Source organism: Phasianus colchicus, chromosome 1 (assembly GCF_987193195.1).
Source record: "Phasianus colchicus chromosome 1, bPhaCol1.hap1.1, whole genome shotgun sequence".
Lineage (NCBI taxonomy): Eukaryota > Metazoa > Chordata > Aves > Galliformes > Phasianidae > Phasianus > Phasianus colchicus.
In genome coordinates, this window is record NC_143436.1 from 32,212,540 (window position 1) to 32,231,440 (window position 18,901).

Consider the following 18,901-nt stretch of genomic DNA (forward strand, 5'->3'; position numbering starts at 1 on the left):
TTCAAGCTATGAAGTCCCATCATCAGTAATAAGGATCACGCAAATCACATTATCTCCATTCATTATTCTTCATGCCTGAATTACCATTGTATTTCCATTTTGTTCTCTTATTTCTCAATGGTTTGGAAGTTTTGATTCAAGACTGTACTGTTCTGATTCTGCATTAATTCCACATTTCTAGTGACATCCTATTCATGGAAGTATCAAATGCCAACTGAGCATCCAGGCCTTCTAACATCATTAGAAGTGCTGATGCTTATACCCTGAAGCTGTTTTTCAGTGCTAATTGGGCAAAATATGTATGCATATTTTAAAAAGTGACGTTGTCCAGACAGTAAAAAGTACTCATTTTACAAAAGAGAGTAATTTAATAAACATTTTTTAACTGTTTTTTCCTGGAGAAGATACACTAACAATGACATATCTCACAGAACAGTTCCTTGGCAGGTGTGCTACTTTTAAAGTTTGTGTTATCTCCTCCTCAGCTACATGGACATGCACTAGAATTGGAACAGGAGCCTACATGTGTTTACTCTAGTTTTGAAAAACTATTATAGAGAATGGTAGCAATTACAAGGGAAGACAACAGAAATCATCAGTAAGAAGAAAAGTCATTTATATAAAATGTTACTGAGGTGTTTGTAAGTTTTCAAGACACATGCAGGAAGAAGTAACCCTTGCTAGAGCTGAACTGTTCAGCCCTGAGCTTATTATCCACCAGAATTCCACCTGAATTCACTAACAAGCATTCTTTCTTCAGCTTACCTGTGAGCTTGCTAAGAAAGAAAACTAGAAAACAGCTTTCTATCATCTTTTTATTCAATAGTTTTTTGTATCATAGTTCTTTAATAGGATGTGAGATACTCGTTGAGAACTTGGGTGAGTGAAACCATCACTCTCACTTTTCTTGAAAAGAAGATGGAAAGAAGAAAAAAGAGAAGAAGAAGGGCATGCACAAAGGACTCAATGTGCTAGTAGTTAAGGAAAAAATATATGAAGAGAGATCTTGTTTTCAGCTCTTGCTCCACTGAACATTAAGTAAAAAGCATTGAAGCACTTGCTAGATTTATGCCTGTGCTTCTCACTCACAGGCATAAGTTGAGAAAAAGGCAGTAAACTAATCAGGGCTGCAATGCAACCTGGGCAGTGATGGCTGCAGAGGGGGCAGGGTCTTTTGTTAACCTGTAATTTTGGTTTGTTGTCTTCTTCCCTTCCCAGAGCAAAGTGAAGAAGCCTCAGCAAGAGAGACATGTTTATGTCTCCCCATTATATTTCACAGTGGAATAATTTTCCTTCATCTCTGTTTTTGCTGTTTTCTCCTTGTTCAAGACAGTTTCTTGATGAAGGTATTCATCCACTTTCCTCCTCAACTTCCTTCTGTGTGTGTGCACATAGAGGATGTTGGTTTTGATTTTCCTCTTGTTACTGGTTACTTCCTCTTGTGCTCTTGTCCTCTTCCTCTGCCCTCTACCACTGTACTTCTCCAGTGCACACACTCCAGTGCAAGAGAACAGAAAGGAATCGATATTTGGGGAACCTATCTACATTGCTATGTGTGCAAACATGAGGGCTATTTCATCCCAATATTCCCTTTTAATTTCCATCTCCTAATTCAACAGTGGATTCATCTCTGACCACTGAAGCCTGGACTGCTGGGTCTACACTGGCAATTCACAGAAGACTGTGAAGGAGGGGGTAAATCCCCATTCCTCAGTACTATTTTTATAGGACTTCCTTCTCAACTCTTGTCATATGCCTATGTTTAAATGTCAGCTTATGTACATGCCCTGATTACACCTGCCCCACTTGCTGCAACCCCCAGCTCCTGACATTCTCTTCACATCCTTGGCTGCCCTCATCCACACTGAACCATTGCTGGTGCCAGCTGATGCTCTACCAGACTTTACTGTCTTGGTTAGTCATTCTGCTGGAATCCATCTGAGAATCTGTTTAGGAATATGCTTCCTTAGCAAAGATGGGGAGTGGGGGTTACCAGTCAGACATCATGCTGATACTGAGCCAAACCCTGATAGGGCTGAATATTCGTTTGTGGGTATGCCTGGGTATCAGAGAATGTCTGTCTCTCTTAGATATCGTTCTTGCTGCCTTAGATCTGATATGAAGACTAGACCTGTAATGCTGTAATGGAAGAAGCTCACAAACATGTTTTCATCTAGGGAGAAGATCAGAAAAGCTAAAGCCCAACATGAGATCAACCTGGCCACTGTGGTAAAGGACAACAAAATATATTTTTACAAATATATTAGCAGTAAGAGTAGGGCTAAGGAGAATCTCCCTTCTTTACTGGATACGGTGGGGAACAAGACTGCTGAGAGTAACTAAAAGGTTGAGGTTCTCAATGCCCCTTTTACCTTTTATCTTTAATAGTGAGAACCTCTACAGAGAGACCTGTACAGACTGGATCGATAGGCTGAGGCTAGTTGTATAAGATTCAACAAGACCAATTATCAGATCCTGTGCTTTGGTCACAAGAACCCCATGCAATGCTACAGGCTGGGGGAAGAGTGGCTAGAAACCTGTGTGGAGAAAAAGGATCTGGAGATCTTGGTCAGTGCTTGGCTGAACATGAGCCAGCAGTGTGCCCAGTTGGCCAAGAAGGACAATGGCATCCTGGCTTGAATCAGAAATAGTGCAGTCAGCAGGAGCAAAGAGGTGATCATCCCCCAATATTCAGCTCTGGTGAGGCTGCACCTTGAGTATTGTGTTCAGTTTTGGGCCCCTCATTACAAGAAAGACATTGAGGCCCTGGAGCGTGTCTAGAGAACAGATAAGCTGGTGAAAGGTGTTGAACACAAATCTTATGAGAAGTGGATGAGGGAGAGGAGGAGGCTCAGGTGAGACCTTATCACTCCCAGCAGCTACCTGAAAGGAGGTTGAGGACAGGTGAGTGTCAGTGTCTTCTCCCAGGTAACAGTGATAGAATGAGACACAGTGGCCTCAAGTTGTGCCAAGAAGGCTCAGTTTGGGTACTGGGAAGAATTTATTAACAGAAAGAGTGGTTAGGCATTGTAAAGGGTTGCCCAGGGAAGTGGTGGACTCATCATCCCTGGAGGATAATGGAAGGGTAGATGTAGTACTTAGGGACATGGTTTAATGGGTACTATTGGTGCTGGTGGACAGTTGGACTAGGTGATCATAGGAGGTCTTTTTCAACCTTTATGATTTTATGATTCTATGATCTCAGTTGCTATTTCTGACTGCTAACTATGAGCAGAGATAAGAGTTCAGCTCTAATATAACAGCCCTTTCTTTCTGATCTTTGAATCCCTCCAGTAGAGTGAATTTGTCTGCCAGTTACTACTGAATAGGACTGTTTATTGAGTCTACTTTTTCTGTCTCCCTACACTTTTACTTATTTCATGCAAAAACAGATACTGAGGGTGTTCTCTTCCTTCTCTTTTGAGTACCAGTAGTAACACAGGACACCCTTGTGTTACAATGAACAGTGACAGCAGACTTTTCTTAGAAATGGCAGAAATGATTCAGGGTAGCTGCCTCCTTTTTGAGGGTAAGCTTTTAAGAAATCATACTGATTACATGCCTTTTTGATCTCCTGTGTTGGGCTGAGAGGGGGATTTTCTGACGACACTTTCTAGTTACCCACTAATACCTCCCAGAGAGGTCAGGCACGTATAACTTGCACACTGCGGTTAACTTACTTGCCTTACTTTGAAGTGTGACACCTACTGCATATTCAGCACTACTTGGGGTGCTAATCCCTTTTGAGACACTATAGACATTTGTAACTTGATCTTTATGTCACATTTTTCTCCATTTAGCAACTAAGTCTACTGGAGAAGTATTACTGATATCCTTAAAAGTAATGTTAGTATGAAATAAAACACTTTGCTAGTGGCTGCAAATTTAAAGTGTTCTCTAGAGTTTGAAGTATTTGAAGTTACATTACACTTTTCTTTGTACTAGACTCACTCACACAGCCATTTTAGGGAATAACTACCAGGCTTGTCTGAGTCTTTGGTATTTTGTCTTTGACAGTATGAAATCTCATTGATATTATTGTGAATCTACTGTGGGAATGTTAAAAAAAAAAAAAGAAAAAGAAGGGAGAGAAAAGGCAAAACCAGGGTGCAGATCATTCCTTCCCGGAGTAATCTACAGAGATTCCTTCCCTTAGCCTTGGACCAGTCAGTAATGAATTGCAGTGTGGCATAGTTTCATTAGTTTGTAGCTTATTGGTTAGGACTTCTACTGAGATAATAGATGAAAGTTCAGTGCCCTTAGAGTATAGATACTTGAACTTAGTCGTCTGCTATGTAGATGAGTTGTCTAACAATTGTATTTTATAAAATAGCTCATGTCCCTTTTCTTTCTACTGTTTTAAAAAGAAAGTATGTCTACAACTTGTTTTGATAGAAAGACAGGGTATGTATGGTATGTATACTAACTTCAGAAATGGGTCAGTGTATCTGAAAAACAAAGAAATGAGACCTATCATTCAATCTTGAAAAATGTGAAAAATTGTGACAACACTTTTAAACATTTTCTTTAGATTTCACTCTAGGGTGTACTACAGTTTAATATTATGACTTTAGGTTGCTTTCGTTTTGCTGTGCTGGCCTTTCTAGGTACTTTTTGAGACATATAATGGTCACCTTCCATTATACATTTAACACAAGGAACCTAACTCTAACCTAAACGCTGATGTAAAAGATAGCAAATATGGTTGCAGATTTAGGGTTAGGAATGTCTGAGGATCAACAATCCAAAGCTGTCAAAGATGACGGATGCACCTTTGGATGAACTTCAGAAGACTAAGATAAATGACTTCCCTATCAAAGCCATCTTCCCTTCTGGTAGCTCTCCCTCTTGCTTCTTTGAGACCTTCAGATTTACTACTCATGTCCTGTAGCCCCATCAGACTGCTGCCAGCTCTGTCCATTACCAAAGAAGTACAACTGCTGTGGCTGCAGCAGCTATCTGTCCTCAAGAATTTTTGCCTCCGAGATACTTCTTAAAGCAGTGTTTATGGTAGACCTCTTCCTTGCACAATCTTTAATAGAGCACTGGGAATGTTTGTAGAGATAGGTATCTCTACAGTTAGGTTAATAACTGTGTAAACATTTTTTAGAGATGTAGGCAATTTTTCTGATTTAATTTTTTTCTGATTGGTTTTAGTCTTTTTTTTTTTTTTTTTTTTTTTTAAAGCAAATTCTTGAGGAATGACTGAAAGAAAGGATTTTGAGGGGAATTACCTATTTCTGCCAGTGAAAAGTACTGAGTCCTCTCTCTGTTTCTGTTTCTCTTCATGAATTCTTGCTTCAAGATATGAACTTTAGGCTCTCAGGGACACCAGCTCTTTCATACAACAATGCAAGGTCTGAGCAGTGGAGTCCTTAAGCACTTATTTACATTTATTCATGTCATATTTACAGACTAAACATTTGTTCTCTTGTGTACCACAGTGCTTGGCACCTTAAAGAACTGTGCTCTAGGTGCATCAAGTGCCCTTGGACTTGCTCAGTGAGTTATTGGATGTACGGTCCTTTTAGTACACAAAAGGTTGTTAAACCAATGTCCCACACTTTCTAAGTACTAAATTACCTTCAGTGATCTTTACATTTCTACTTGAAGTGTTACTGTCTGCATGCAGAGTCTTCTTGCTTTATAGTAGCTGTATCTTGTCCTAAAGTGAATGAGACATTCCTGTGCATTGTTTAAAGTCTTTTGCAGCAGGCGCTTCTGAATTTCAGTGGTGAACAAAAAGATTTTTATATATAATTTATAAATTTTTAAATCATCTGGGGGTTATTTGGCATGAAGATGCCCTATACAAATGTAAGAGAATTATGACTGCAGCCTGTATCCTTGGAGAGAGTAAGCATGATGTTCTCTACTCTGTCACTACTCTAACAAATCTTAGCAGCATCCTCATCCCATTAAAACCTTAGATTTTATTCATTCAAGTCACAAATTACTGAACAGAAGTGGAAATAATAGGATACTGGTGGCAAATTGTTTTTTTCCACATCATGACTATCAATAAGTTACCTAAGCCAACTTTTCTAATCCAATTTCAGTATAAAAGTTTACACTTGAATTCAATAGAAGAATGATGCAGACTCCATGCAGATTAGGAGTCACTGTTGTACCTTAATTCTGCTCATTGATTAATGCTTAGATCCCATGCCTTGAAATAACAAAGTTTTCACAGAGATCCAGAGTTAAAAAGAAGGCAAATAACACAAACTCTAGACTGCAAAACCCACAGCAAAGTGAAGAAAAATCACTACTGTGATGAGCCATTGTAATTGTAAGATACAGTATTTGCAGGAAAGCTTTTTCTCTAAACAAGCTTTGTTTTTCACATATTCATATCCTTTCTTATATTCTTATTTCTTTCATTTTTGTTTGCAAAAAAAATCTTACTTAGAATGCTTATTTGTGAAGATACATTATTAAGAAGCAAGATAGATTTAGATGAGATGGCTATTGAAGGTTAGTCACTGAAAGAACTGAGAAAAAATAATGCACTTTCTGATTGTACAAGTTAAGACACTGGAACATGCACATGAAGCAGAAGGACAAAATGTTCACAAGCATGCCCGAAGCCAAAGGTGTTGTTTTTTTTTTTTGCGCAAAGCATTCCATGATGAATTTCAAAGAGAAAACATTTTTTTATAAATCTGCTGTCTGTTTGCCAAAGTGTATCTTTTATCATTTGTGACTGCTGACTACTATTTAATTACATCCAAATACTGACAGGATGCTGTGGACTTTGGTCTTGTAATGAAATGTTCACCATAAGATCCGGCTTATTCCCATGAACCAAGATACTGTGGAACTTCTGATGTCAGTCCTGTCCTCTCTCCACTGTTTCACATTGCTTACATAAAGAGTAAAAAGAGTGGCATGTATCTGATTCTTCACATGACTGTTTTCCTATTCTTATTGAAACTGAGGTAAATGGGGTAACTGAGCATTTGGCCTGGCATGTGATTCAATATCCACTGTCAAAGAATTCCCTTTTGAAAAGCATTTGCATATTTGTTGCTACGTAGTAGAGTTTACAACATCGACAAATGTTGCCTGGAAATATATATTCCTTCTCTTTTAGAAAAGAGTATATTTAAAATGCATCATTTCTCCTTTTTCTTTATTAAACCTACAGTTGAACAGTTAAAGATACACAGCTGTTAAATTTCTCCAGAATCCCATGTTAGTAAAATCAAAGCACAACGAGATTCAAATGGAGAAACAAAGAACTTCATGTACTGATGAAAAATGTACCCCATGATTGTATATTTTCTAAAATCAAAATTATACAGCAGTGATATATCTAATTGAATGTCACAATATCAGTAATTGTGCTGTCTATGAAATTTTTTTCCAAAGTCAAGGTGTCACCTTGCTGTCAAATAATCCTGTAGATTACCATAAACAGAGCTGGTGAAATTGTACTGTGACTGGAAAAATATGTGATGTGAATCCTAGTCATTACCAAAGACATGACTTCCATTGTAATTATCTGCCTATCACAGTACCTTCCTTCTGCCAGTTCTTGCTTACCTGCTGCCACACAAACTCATTAACATTTTTGTCAATAGAGTACCATTTGTACAGTTAACCTTTGTGCAAAGTGCGGTCATTTCTTCATTATGATGGATTCTGTAATACCACAACAACTTGCATTGAGGATTAATATTTCTCTTTTCTTCATTTATGGTTAAATTAGAAATTAATCTAACACCTGGATTCCATTATACTGAGTTGTCATGTGAGGAAAATGAAATTTGTTTTTCAGGTAGCATCAGTGTTCCCCATCTAAGAAGGGATTAAACTACAATTACTCAAAGCTATTTTTAAAGGCAGGTAAACTTCCACATTTTGGCTGTTTGTAGTGGAAAATAAATACATTCTGAAGTAAATTAAAGAATTATGTTTTTCGCTTTCAAATGTCAAACTTTTGAAAGTGTGCTTTTTTTTTTTTTTTTTTTTTTTTTTTTTTTTTAAACCTGCTATATCCAGACCTTATAATAAAAATGTTACAATCAATTTTTTCAGATGAGATGATACTAGACTTGATATTGGCTGGGTATTTCAAATTCATAATAGCAATCTTAGGTTTTTACTCCATTTTTATGGCCTGCAAGCACAGCCTCTTGTTGCATTTGTTATACTATTGTAAACTATGAGCTGTTTCTGCAAAGCCCATAGAATATTTCCATAAGTAGTTACTAGATCCTTGTAAATCTAGATTAGAATTACTACTGCCTGGCATTTTTAAGATTGAAAGTAAATACATTTTTTAAATTCACCAGTACTGAGAAATATGAAGGGAGGGTTAGTGCTAACCACAGGAAATCTATCATGTTTCAGATTTTGGGTCGATTTGTAGAGTTTCTTGCAGTTAGTGTAGACAATAAATTTGACATCATGGAGATTAGGCACCTGGTACAGAATCAGCTCTATCCTTCTCTTAATTATGTGGTTTGTGAAACTGCAGGTTGACACTTCTACAAGTATGAATTCTCTCTCTCATATATACAGACACGGAAATGCTTTCAAGCTCATTACCTCTTCAACTTCTGAGAGCTCAGATTCTTTGCCACCTCTTTTCTGTCCTTTCTAAGTGCCCATTCCTAAAACCCACTTACTCACTTTTCACATTTTATTTTTCTTTTCAGTTCTTTTCTAAGATTGCCTTGAATACCTCTCTTCGCTTTCCTGTGCTAATTTCTAGACCCAGCTGATGCTGCAGCAGTGAGGCAGGTGTATTTTTCAGACTGTGTATTTGAGATAGAAGAGAGAAGATAGAAGAGTACTCTTGACAGCAGTGGGGTGTGTTAGGTCAGCATATGCTTTAACATTGATCAGATAGAGCTCTGTTAAAATCCAGGGTGTGCAAGTTTGCCAGAAATTAATTCAGCGGAGGAATTTGATACAGTGTGTAGTGATTTAAGATGATTGCCATTACACAAAATGAAAATAATCTCTGATTTTTTTTTTTTAATGATATATAGTTATTTTTACAAAACAGGCACTTAACTCTGTGGTCTTATAGATTTATAAATAGCATTGATACTGCTAGTATTTGGACACAGATTTTGAACAGAGTTTGCAAGGCCTTTGAATGGAGGCTAGCTTGAACAACAATTCTCCTAATGACCCAGGTGGTTGTAGCTCATGTTCTATTTTCTTTGTCTTTGTACAATCATAGTTTTACCGAGATACAAAAATTAACTGCTTATTATTTATATAGTGAGCTATTTATGACTCTGCCAAGCTGACGTAGTACAGACTGATAGAACAGCAAAATCACTGAGAAATTCAGACAGACTGTAGTGTAGATGAATATTGAGATGATAGTTGGGCACCTCAGGGTTGTAAACAACTGACCTCTGGACTGCTAAAAAAATTCAGACCTGGACAAAGCTACTTTTAGATGTAACAAAGAGAATAAATTATAAATACTGCATGTACAGTTCTTATGAGGAAAGGTTGAGGGAGCTGGCCTTGTTAGTTTGGAGAAGAGTTGGCTCTGGGAGACCTTATTGCAACCTTCCACTATTTGAAAGGAGCTTATAAATAGGAGGGGAGCCAGCTTTTTACATGGTCTGATAATGAGAGGACAAGAGAGAATGGCTTTTAATTAAAAGAGAGAAATTAAGGTTGGATGTTAGGTGGAAATTCCTTTCTGAGAGGTTGTCAAACACTCAAATGTATTGCCCAGAAAAGCTATGAATGTCCCATCCCTGGAGGCAGTCATAGCTGAGTTGGATGGGGCCCTGGGCAGTGTGATCCAGTGGGTGGCAACCCTGCCCATGCCAGGGGCAACCCCCCGGTTGGATGGGGCGGTCTTTAAGGTCCCTTCCAACCTAAGCCATCCTATGAGACTATGTATATCACAGGGCTAGGAAGAAGAGAACATCAATATGAACATTATCTTGCTTCTGATCAAGGACTCCAGATAAAAACATTCATCCTAATGCTCACCACTGCAACCAGGCTGAAACTACTGATCTCAGATTCTGTAGGAGCAGGGGGAGAGTAATCATAACACCAAGAAAACTGAGTAGAAACTAAGTGTATAAAAAAACATTAACTGTGTTATTATCATCACAGAGACTTCCAATAAATATTTCTTTTTTTCCTGCAATAATTAGATCTACAATTAATAATGATTCTTAGACTAGAAATCTTAATCAATTCTGATTAAGGAAAAAAAAAAAGTAAAGCATAGTAACCAAAAAATAAAAGATATAAAATTATTTTACTGCATAGACAGTTGGAAAGATTTTATAGTTATGAGTGCAAGGGTTATACCAGAGAGCATACATTTTAAATAGGCACTGCAGCAACATGTCAGATATGTCCATATTTACATATACTTTATTTTAAATACAAGCCAGTGCTGCCTCATTTATTCCGAGTCTGGCAAGTGGAAGTCAAAGAGGTCAGATGTACAGCTGGTGCAGGTAACGGAATTCCCATCAGGCAGATATAGAAACTCTGAAGAAATGAGCTGAACACAACACTCCATCTGTTTGTCGCCTTTTGAGACAAACATACAATTTGCATACTTTAAAAAATAAATACTGGATCTTTACTGTATTTTATATCTGCACTGTAACATTTCATTATGTGTCATTTATTTGGAAAATTTATTAATTCTTACATATATATCTAAGTAATATCAGTGTATTAACGGGGTTTGCCATCCCTGTTCTGCTTATGATAAAGAAAATAGAATGCATCATATTGATCTTAATGGATAACCTAATTAAAGAAATGTTGTGAAATATTTTATGGCTATATTGTGCCTGGTAGTTTTTACTACAACCTGTCTAAGGGCGAATACTGAATAAAATTATAAAATCAATCTGAAAAAGTTAAAGAATAAGCATGAAGTATGTAAGAAAAATACTTGTGAGAGACATAGTAGACCAATCTCTTCTCCTCACACAGCCGTGAGGATCTTTATTGACATGCTAGTTGTTAGTTTTACCTCAGAACAGAATTTATAGCAAGGTATTCAGCACCTGCCTTAATTATTAACCGCTTTTTTACTCCATAATGAGGAGCACAATAACATAAGACAATGACAAAATATAAGAGTTTGTATTGTACAGTGGCTGTTGTACTGCAATTTTACAGTGTGTCCTGCCTGTAATTTTTCAATGATCCTAGCTAGTTTTCCTCAGGAGTAGATAAGGGAATAGAATACACAACTGTTTTCCTTATGCCTCACTGCCTGCTCTCCTACTAGCTTTAACCACTTTCTGAGGGAATTTGTCAGTATTTTTTTGTTGAGATAAAAACCATAAATAAAGTAGATTGTTTATAATGAAATATTAGTTACCAGGAGTTTAAAACATATTAAAATGTAGTATGGAATATTTGATCCCAAAGCTCTAAACTCAACACATAACAACATGGCTTGTGTTGTGCTCAGCCTGTAATTAGTTGATTTCTGAACTAAAATTCACATCTCCTTTTATATCACTAATGAAAGTGGATGACTTGTGTTATTTCATTGAAATCATTTGGTGAACTAGGAAGGGATTCTGTGATATTGCTTATCTTGAAGCACCCTTTGAAGACAACCCAATGGCACTCTCTGACTAATCTGTTCATATTTTTTTCTTAAACCAAAACTTTGTTCCAAGAAATATCAATAAAAACAATCCTTGCATATACAGAGATGAACCGTATGTATCTTGCCCTCTGGCAAATGATTCCTGGGAGGCAGAATGCTTTAATAACAGAAGATGGAGGAATGTAGGAAGTGAAAGAGCCATTTCACTACTATGGAACATCTCTGCAGAGCCAGAGGTGGTTCTGGTATTCTCTGTGTACTCTATTTCTTCACCAAAAGGAGAGCATAATCATGCTCATATATATAATATATAATATATAATATATAATATATAATATATAATATATAATATATAATATATAATATATAATATATAATATATAATATATAATATATAATATATAATATATAATATATAATATATAATATATAATATATAATATATTATATAAATTAGATGAAATGTTCTTTGAAAATGTTCATTATTAATAAAAAGAAAGTCATGCCTTGACTTTATATTGAAGATTCCTTTCCTAAATTTGAAGCCTAATTGGTGAAAGAATGAAACAACTGTTGCCTATGATTTCTTGAAGGGTTGCTAGAGGCATATTACTTATAAATTTAAAAGGAAATAAGACAGGATTTATATAATTTATGTAGTATGGAAAAACATTACTATTACTCTATTAAATATTCTGTAAATTTCAGTTTAAAAAAATTAGTTATGAGGAAAATACATCCCAAGATATTTTCAAATGTGCTTTTGGCATGAAAGTGCTCCATTCGTGCTTGATTTTCATAAAAGTTTGCCAAGAGTAGGTGAATGGTTGCAATTTTTTTTTAAGGAGACACACTTTTGTTTCACCCATACTTCCATGCCTGATGCCATTTATTCAGACTGCCCCTCTGCTGCCATCTGCAACATGACAACAAAATGTATCGGAAAATTGACGAGAAAGTTCAGCCTTTACTGTCATATCACCAACATCCATCTTTGACTTCATGGACCAATAATAATAAAATAGGAGTTGTTACTTTTGAAGCAGTCCACCAGTGTGTATGTACATCCGTATGCATCCAGTTATCTATACATTCATATTCGTATTGCAACACAATCAAGGAGCATGTTGGTTCTTTTCTGCTACAAGGCAAGCAAGTGTTGTGGAGAGTGACTAGCCAAATTTCAAGAGTGCACATTTAAATTCTCACCTAGAGACTGCCATTCATGTGACATGCGTAACCTCTGTAAAGAAAGTTTCACTGAATGTGAAATTTGAACAGTGATAATGGTGGTTACAAAATGCTTTCAGTTAAGGTGTATGTAGAAGTAAAAGTGTAATGATAAACACATCCTCGCTATTTTGAAATACTTTTTCTATTACTTTTAGGAATATGCTAATATTTCTACTCCATGCAAATGTCATGAATCCCAACTTTACATTAACTGTTGTGATTATATGTCAAGAGTTTGTAAACAACTTATCCCTTCTTAGATCTGGGGTGTGAGTAGAGAAAGAATGAAGCTACTCATGTTTCAGTGTGTTTCATATGAAGAACAAAGTTTTTGAATATCACAGAGGACATAAGGGGAAGAGAACAATATGAATAATTTTAGTCTGTTATATTCAATTAACTTTTTAACATATATGCTAACTGAAAAGGATACTACTTGTAATAACTTTCTAGATCAGATGTATCTGAGTTAGAAAAGCCAAAGGTGAAGTGATCATTTAGTCAAGTTAGAAATAAAAATTCTCCTTCTTCTCAGTGAAGCTCAATATTTCAGTTTAAAAAAGGGTAACATACCAATCTCATATTAGAAAATAATTATAATTCTCATGTGTTAGATAGCAAAAAAAAAAAAAGGTAATTTAAGATATATATCCTACAACTCCTGCCTCACATTCTCTCACCAAACTGATTTCTATATCCTCTATAAATCCATAACTTGATCTGTGGATAATTAATGTCTTAAATACTTTTCAATCTCACTATGAAGGTATCTTCTAAACTATAATTTGCAAACTGCATTTTGACACCTTCTAATATATTCCTTAGCAAAAAGTTATTCAATTCTCTTGTGATAGAGAGGTACAGTTCACATTTAATTGTTGGTAGCATTGCTTTATGTGTCTTTTTGGTCCAGAATAAAATATTATTACGCCTGAGGTATCAAAGACATTTTTATATGTTATATTTATTTCAGTTTCAAATTGATAGTACAACGTTACTATTTTTTAAACCTTCATGTACTACCTTGATTGTACTATCTTATTTTATATACAGGCAGGAACACACAGTCTTTCTCTCCCCCACAAAAATATGAAAATATACATATTCACATAAGGTCTTTGGAATATCAAATTGAGATTGAAACTTTATCTTGCAATACTGATGCTGCAAAACTTTGAGCAAGAGCTTTTTTTTTTTTCATTTTTATATGAAACAGAAATTTTTGCTAATAGTTTTTATTGAGGAGAAGAGATATTAGGTCAGGGTCTGCCACACAGGATTTTGATCTGAATAAGCAGTTAACGTATCATGAGCATCTGCCCAAATACTTACTGCAGTTGACACTACCTCCTTGAAATCTGAATATATCCAGGCAATATGCCTAGAACATTTGCCTTGGCTCCATCCCAGTTGTCGTCATGTACAGCATCTAACTTCTTGAAGTTAATTTTTCCTTTGGTGAGTCTTGTATTTGACTTCCTATGGAGTGGAAAGAAAAAAGAAATTGTCCACCAGCAATATTCATCATCCATGGTATTAAATTAATTACTAGCAGCTAAATATTACCATGATTTTATTCCATTCATTTCTTTATGGTCATAGCACTGAAATATTAATTATTGTTGACATCATTCTTAGCTAAATTCTGAATACCAAGTTGAGTAATATAGGATCAATTAGAAAGTAGATGGAATGGAGCTCAACTATTATTTATAGTAGAGGCATAAAAACAAATGGAAGTGTGGATTGTTTTTCCTGAGGAAAAAAGTGGTTTGGTTTGCTACTTGTACATGGAAGCATATATAAACCCGGTGTTCCAAGTAGTGGTGACTTTTGCTTTTTTGGATCTTAAACCCCTGTTGAGCATAGAGGTGACACATTCAAAATGCATGTCAAATTTACAGCCGATTCTCAGATATTCTTCTTGTCCTAAAGATGAATTTTAGATCAATCTCCAGACTATGCTTGCTCAAATATTGTTTAGCTGACCTTGTTTTGCACATTACTTACCAAAAGATTAAGCTAAATGTGTGTTCATGACAAGGAGTTGCAACAGATACTCTTAAAATGGACAGATAACCCAGATATCTTGTCATTTTCCACATAAAATGCAAAAATCAGGCAATCATTGAGGCAGAACTATTATTCTGTCTTTACAGTGATATTTGAAGGTCAGAAGTTATGTTAATGGCACAGTTTAGCACATAATAAATAATACATTGATACTGCATGTTTTATATTTCTTCTACTATCTGGATTTTGCTGCATTTTCAATCCTACCTTTCCATAAATTGTATTGCTTGAGTTTTTAAAATGAAGTAAGGTAGGGTATAACTGTGTTTTCCCTTCAATACTACCAATCATGTAAAATATAACATTAGGCTTCTTGTGTTTCTTCATTTCTTGTTATAACATCTGAAAACAGAATATTTCAAGACAGACTTTCCAACATAGAAAAAATCCATATATTGACAACATTTGCAGATGTAGAATTTTTGTGAGGCAGCCACAGAGCATTTGATGGCAAAAATGTTGCTGACTGGCAAACAGAGGACTAAATCTTGCAACTCTTACATAAGGCTTTTCTTTAAACCCACAGCCTTTCTCTTAAAAAGCATGAGTACTATTTGGCCATAGAATAACTTTGAAGGATAGTACCCTCTAGCTGTTCGTGTCTTGTCAAGATAGCTAATTGAGGGAACAGCCTAAGTCCTGTGGAAGAATAATAGTGGCAAGAAACTTAGTTTATTAGCACATATCTCCTAAACCTGATAACCCTCTTTGCAATTAGTGAACTTGTGAATGGCAATCAGGACCTGTTCTTCCCATTTAAATCACTGCTGTTACTCTCAGTGGGCACTGCACAAGTTATCAGAGAAGACTAAAAAGTTTGACATTGACAGTAACACAGCATCGTTATGTTTCTTTTTAGAGTAACTCATGGGTTTGATTATTCGTCCGAGAGAAAAAGCCTGTCTCCAAAGTTCAAGTCCCCAAAATATGTCCTTTTTAGTATACCTTACTATAGCCAAAAGTATGCCCTGTTGATCTTGTCTTGTCATTATCTCTGCCCATGAGATCTTTTTCATTGGATTTGTCCCTTTTTTTCTTCAAGACAGAAAAGTGAGAGAGCACTGTGGTGCAGTTTACTTGCCATTATAGTGAAACCACCATACAAATTCATTAGGGAGGGAGCAGAACTGTACCTCTGTCCCTTCTATTTGTGACTGTGTTTGTTTTTTATCTGTGCTCTCTTATAGAAAGCATTTCTCTTCTGATAAGCCTGGTTCCAGCAGATTAAGTCTATAGATGACCTGAAGAGATATATGGAAGTAATTAGCTCTAGTTATTTATCAGAAACAAACACTGAAGGCATTCATTTCTGAGCTGATTCCTTTGAGTAAAATGGGATAACTAACACTGTGATGGGGAATTCTGTTTGCAGTTTGAAATCCTAACCATTTGCTTCTGGTGAGACATTTTTCCCTTTTTAACCAGATCAGTTACTGTTAGAATCTTTACAGTGATTTTGATATGTCCTATCAGTTATTTGCAAAACTATATTTGCTGTTCTTGGTTCTGTTTTAGGAACTAGGCTTATTCCTACTATTTCAGGAAGCATATGGTCAACTCTGCAGTTTCTGGCATTGCTTCACTGTGTCTGGATAATATCAAAGAAAAAGCATGATTTCATGGTGGGTGTGTGAGAGGAGGGCAGAGGGCAATGTGCCCTTGCAGATGTATGTATCCCATGGATTTTTAGACTGTCTCTCGCCTGCTTTTTCTCAGTGACTTCTGCTGTCACTCTACATTCAGTAGTTCTCAGCTCAAGACTCAACACTCTCTTTTGCACCTATTCATATAGCAGCTGATAATTCTCAGAAGATCTCTAGTTAGTGCAAAGGTGGGTACACTTCTTTTTCCATTAGCAAATGCATTGTGAGTAATGTACGATGTCTGGACATTTTTATTTTCTGACATAAATTGCATTTTTATACCTGATGATCTCTCTGTCACACTCCAAAATAATGCTGAGGCAATCTACCTAGAGAGATACTTGGTCCAAAATCTGAATTGCAAAAAGAAAATTTACCCTTAACCACATTTACTTATTACTTCCCACTTTGCTTGAGATTTGTTGCATTTGCTATTGCAAAGACTTTCCAAAACACATTAGTTAAATGGAGCTGAAAATCATTCATGCATATTTTATGGAAAAAATTACAGATATATCTCTAGTTGTAAGTTATAAAATATGTCTTTTCTTGGACCATTAAAATATTCTGCCCCATTTAAAATAAGCTATATATTGAAACTTATGTATAGTGATAATTTTACAATTCTTAATAAAATAACACACGTTATCACAAAATGTTTTGGAATTTTTTTTTATAAATTCAAGTATGTGTATACCATTCTGCCCAGCAAATAGAGTTAAAAAGTAATATGCAAGTACTATATAAAACTGGCTAAGAAATAAAGACTTGTCACGTTTACAAAAATTAAAGAGAATAAGTTAAAGACAGTTGAACCGGCTGAGCTTAAGGGAAGCAAGAGAGAAAAATACCATGTTCAAAGTCTACCTAACAGATTTTTCAAATTTATGTTACAGGAATAATAAAGGAAGATTTTTGTTTATTTAATGTCTCTTAGATTGTCAGTTTAGGTGATTCAGAAAAGTTAACTGATGCTGAATATACATATATAAATATATTTTTGATCAAGATGGAGTTGGAAAATATATTTACTCATGAAAAATGATTTATAAATCAGAGATTCAGTCTATAACAGGTAAGGTCTTAGCATAAGTTACAAACTTAAATATCCACATGGGAAATCAAGCTTAAATAAACAGATATTTATTAAAATTGAACTGAAAAGCAGACTCCAGTAAGATCTAAAATAGATAATTATATTGTAGTTTCAGCCTGTTGCAAGATGCTTATAATTAGAAATGCACTGTTAGTAACAACAAACTCACACTTCAGATGCTGGCCAGAATTTCAAATGAGTTAAGTACATGAGAAAACCCCCTTGATTTATAAGCCATATTTGCCAATTCTTTAAGGCTACAGAGTTTTCTATGAGAAATATTACAATTAGAATGAATATGAATGGAATTAGGAAAGTGTGTGAAGTACCAGAAGGAAAACAGTAGAAAGGCTGAAAAAAATGGCCTGTGTTGATACGATCCCAGATCATTATTGCCATCCTCCTACTCCAAGTATTAAGATTGGGGAATGAGATTCTTGTGCTAATATCACAGGGTTTGTAGTCTGATAAAATCATAGCACAGATGTCTTGCCATCAGGAGACCCTACACCCTCATGCTTGGCAACAAGGATGCAATAAAACCCGTTCGCACTTTCTTTTCACACTAGCCCAACAGGAAAATAAACTGCAGGTCAATATCTCAAACACATTTTCCAAACAAGAGAAAAAAGACAATGAGTTGGCTCAGCATGGTCTGAGAGTTATGGACTAAATTAAAATTTGAACTAATGAAGACCCCTTTCGGAACTGACATCTCCTGAAAAATATGAAAGGTCTGTCCAAGATCATTATAGAATCATAGAATGTTTGGGGTGGAAGGGACCTTTAAGTCCTTGTAGTTCCAACCCCCCGCTATAGGCAAGGACACCTCCCTCTAGACCAGGTTGCTCAAAGTTCTATCCAGCCTGGCTTTGAATGCTTCTGGGGAGGGGGCATCCACAACTCTGGGCAACCTGTTCCAATGTCTCACCACACTCACAGTGAAGAATTTCTTCCTAATATCTAGTCTAAATCTACCCTCTTCCAGCTACAGTCATTTCCCTTAGTCCTCTCTCTACCAACCCTTATAAAAAAGTCCCTCCCCAGCTTTCCTGTAGGGCCCCTTCTAGTACTGGAAGGCTACTATTACATCTCCTCAGAACCTATCATTTCCAGTCAAGAACAGCCTTCTTGACAGGCATCATCGCCTGCCCTTCTGTGGTTTAACTACCTGGTGTACATGTAGGTGCTTGTACATAAGTAGATATGAGTGTGTGAGTGAAGAAATCTTAGGAGCAAATGAGTGAGTATGAGTACATAAAACCAACTTGCTTAAAC